Source organism: Lissotriton vulgaris, chromosome 5, assembly GCF_964263255.1.
Source record: "Lissotriton vulgaris chromosome 5, aLisVul1.2, whole genome shotgun sequence".
In the NCBI taxonomy this organism is placed as follows: domain Eukaryota; kingdom Metazoa; phylum Chordata; class Amphibia; order Caudata; family Salamandridae; genus Lissotriton; species Lissotriton vulgaris.
Window position 1 is genome coordinate 555820062 of NC_141693.1, and position 4378 is coordinate 555824439.

A 4378-nucleotide genomic window follows, 5' to 3' on the forward strand; every position below is an offset into this window, starting at 1 on the left:
ATTATAATCGAGCTGGGGGCCGGCACTAGAGCTCCCTGGGCCTCTGGAGGCTGTGCTCACCCAATCAGATTGCGGTACGGGAAAATTCATTGCTTACTCCGTCATTTGCTTATTGTCTTGCTCCCCGTAATTTATTTTTATATTATTTTTTCTGTTTTGCAAGTTCGTGGACCTGGTCTGGCCGGAGGCTCTCAGCAGTATCCATTAACTAACTAGCAGGGGCTTCAGCTTTCATTGTTCTTGATGAGTAGCGTAGCAAGCCATAATTTACGAGGTGTGACAGTTTTAAAGTGCCATGCTGTAAAAATGTGTGTGTGTGTGTGTGTGTGTGTGTGTGTGTGGGGAGGGGGGGGGGGGGGGGAGAGGGGTGACGGGAGCGGGCGACACAGGATCACTAACACATTCAAAAGGCAAAAATGCCAATGGCAAAAGCACTGAACAAAATATGACTAACCAACTACTCACTTCCAATCGGAAATAACCATTACAACCATTCCTTGTTTTTAGTAGAAAGTATTATATTTAATTATAGTCCATGTCTAACAAAAGATCTAAAAAAACAGTGTTCTCTAATAGTTGTTTATTATGTGTTTTGGAAATCAATTTACCCGACTATGAAAGTATTTCTGTTTATTTCTCAATTTCTTTTGCTCTCCTAGTCTCCTTTTCTGCATTACAATGGAAAATTTGCTAACATTCGTGCCAAGAATTTTCAATTCTATTAAGGACAGGAGGCGAGGATTATGCTTACTCAATTTCTTTACTGAAAATACAGCAGCCAATCAAAATGCAGTAAAGAAAAACAACAACACTACCCAGAACACCAGGTAACCATAGAGTATGAGAAGGTATAAATAGGGTCATAGAGGTGAACACTTCCTCTTTCTTTGTCCATAGTCAATAATAAGAAAAATCAACATCAAGGTAACAGTCCATCAAAGGAGTCCCCCGGAGAGGTCATCGTCCGGCTGACGTGGAGAAGGAACTTCAAAGAACCAGAGGAACAGCAGGAGACCAATTAGGAGAAGAAAATCCCGGCACACCTCATTTAAGGTCGGAGCCTGAGGGAAAGAGACAGAAGCCGTAAAAACTGTTCCCCAAAAGTTGAACATAGTAACCATTACAGGGAGGGAAACATTTCATAAGGAAGAACCAGAGTTATACATTATAAAAAGGTCAGATGCATTTATAAAGACAATCATGAAATAAGGGTGGGATAATCCTCGCCTCCTGTCCTTAATAGAATTGAAAATTCTTGGCACGAATGTTAGCAAATTTTCCATTCTATGTCAGGACGGAGGCTCCGATTATGCTTGTTTAAAGCTTCGCCACCACAACAGATGCCACATCAAGAATAGGCTTAAAGTAATAAGTCTTAAACACAGTTTCAGAAGACCAATCTGCAGCCTTCATGATGTCTTGAAGGCTGGCACCCATGGAGAAAGCTTTAGAAGCCATGGCTCCTCTAGCAGAATGAGCACCAAACAGAGAAATGTCAATGCCCGCTTCATGCATGAGCCACCGTAGCCAACGTGCCAAGGTAGCCGGAGTCACCGGTTTGTAAGGTTTCTGCAATGCAATAAGCAATTGGCCATGTAAATCATGCCGAAAAGGTGCTGTACTTACCTCATAATCTTTAATACACTGAACCACACATAATTGAGGATTGTGGGGAAAAGAAGGGTAAGACACAGAAGGCGTATTACACTTAGTCCTTCTTGAAATAACAAAGGTAACACCTTCAGGAGAAAAAGAACGACCGGCGAGATCTAAGGCCCGCACATCAGAAACTCGTTTGCAAGAGACTAAGCACAAAAGCATAGTGAGCTTGGCTGACAGTTGTTTGCGTGTCAAAAGAATGTTGGAAGGCCAGGCTGACAGAAAACGCAAAACAACCGAGACATCCCAAAGGGCTACATATTTGGGACAAGGAGGTTTTTCCATCCGGATGCCCCTTAACAACTTAGAGATCAGGGGATGTTCCCCCACTGGTTTACCATCAAAAGGCACATGGCCTGCAGAAAGTGCCGAACGGAAGTTATTAACCGTTCTGTAGGCTAGCCCAGAGGATGCCAAGGACGCCAGAAAATTAAGAACTAAAGAAATATCCGCTGAAACGGGATCCACTGACCGCTGTGAGCACCAATCACACCAGCGTTTCCAACATGATGCATAACGCTTGTGTGTGTTGGGTGCCCAAGCCTCATTGATAAATCTGGTAGCGTCGCTCGATAAGCCCTGGATTTGCCAGCGTCCCCCGAAATTCTCCATGCTACCAGAAGGAGTTGACCGGAGAGCACCAGTGGGTGAGGTTCGCAAAGCGGATCCAACAGGAGGTTCCACATGTGAGGAAGAAGAAGCGGCGTTGAGCAGCTCATCTCCAGAAGAACTGGAAACCATGCTTGAGCCCTCCAAAGAGGGGAGATTAGAATCAATTCCGATAAGAATAGACGTGCTCGGGCCAGCACCCGGGGAATCATGAGGAATGGCGGGAATGCATAACACAGTTGGCGAGGCCACTTCTGGAGAAATGCGTCCGTGGCAAACGCCTCCGGATCCGGACGCCAGCTGTAGAATCGGGGAAGCTGGGTATTGAGGCGGGAGGCAAAAAGATCCAGATGACAAGGCCCCCAAAAGCGGGACAGCTTGCGGAACACACGAGGGTGGAGTCTCCAATCGCTGAAATCTCTCAGGTGACGAGAGTTCCAGTCCGCGATCAGATTGCGAGAACCCGGAAGGTATTCTGCAATAATCGTGATCTTGCGCTCGAGACAAAGGTGCCAAAAATCCTTTGCAATCTCCGAGAGAAGCTTGGATCTGGTACCCCCCAGTTTGTTCACATAACGAACCGCCGAAACATTGTCCATTCGGAGAAGAATGCAACAATTCGTCTTCTGAGGGGAGAGGCATCGAATCGCAAAGGAGCCCGCTAGCAGCTCTAGGCAATTGATGTGAAGGGTCAATTCCTCCGGAGACCAACGACCTCCGGTTGATACTGATCCGCAACGGGCTCCCCAGCCCCAAAGGCTGGCATCGGACTCTATCACAACATCGGGAGTCCTCCCAAACAGAGCCCGGCCGTTCCAGGAATCCATGTGGTCCAACCACCACCTCATTTCCGTTTTGGCGTCCTCCGAGAGGAGGATGTGATCTGAATAACGAAGACCCTTCTGCAAATGACGGATTTTGAGGCGCTGAAGAGCCCGATAATGTAGAGGTCCTGGAAAGATCGCTTGGATTGAAGACGATAAGAGACCTACAATCCTGGCTATTGACCTGAGCGAGACCGTCTGTTGAGCAAGAAACGATCTCAAGTCCCTCTTGATGGACCTTATCTTCTGACCTGGCAGAAGAAGCTGACAAGAGACCGAGTCTATCTGAAAACCCAGGAAAGACATAGATTGGGATGGAGAAAAGTCGGACTTCAGGGGATTGATAAGAAAACCCAAGGATTGCAGAAGGTCTATGGTCCAGTGCAAGTGAGACTGCAAAAGAACAGGACATTGAGCCAAAAGGAGAATGTCGTCTAGATAGACAATAAGACGCACTCCGCGTGACCGCAACGACTCCATCACTGGACGAAGGAGCTTTGTGAAACACCACGGAGCGGAGGACAGGCCGAAAGGAAGTACCTTGTACTCGTACCATCTGCCCATCCATTGGAACTGAAGGAATCTGCGATGCGGAGCGTAAATCGGAATTGAAAGATAAGCATCTTTTAGGTCGAGACGTACCATCCAATCTCCTTCTTGAAGAAGATCTCGCAGAAGATGGATGCCCTCCATCTTGAAATGGCGATAAACGACATTGCCGTTGAAGTCCTTTAAATTGAGGACCAAACGAGATCCTCCCCCTTTTTTCTCCACGAGAAAAACTGTGCTGACGAAGCCTTGGGGATGAGGAGAGGTAAGAGTGATGGCTCCCTTTGTTAAAAGAGAGGAGACTTCCGCGGAGATGAAGTTCTGATCTTGTTGGGAAAAAACAAGAGGGCGAGGCCGAAGATCTTGGTGAGGGCGAGAGTAAAATTCTATTTTGTACCCTTTCACCGTCTCCAGAATCCAGGCATCGTTTGAGATCAAATGCCAATTGTCGAGAAAAAACTGAATCCTGCCCCCCAAAATTACATTTGATGCTGAAATCAAGCTCACCTGATGGGGAAGAGTCTTGACGTCCTCCATAACCTCCTGAGTATCCACCTTTGCCTGGTTGACCTCTATTCCTCTTAGAGGGGTAGAAGGAAGACTTGTTTGCAGAATATTGCTGTTGACCACGTTGGGACTTGTTCCCTCGCTGGGGAGCATTGTCGGAACCACGGCCGAACGAACGCCCCCTTCGTCCGGCCCTGCCGAAAACCGGCCGGAAAGCCCTTTTTAAATTA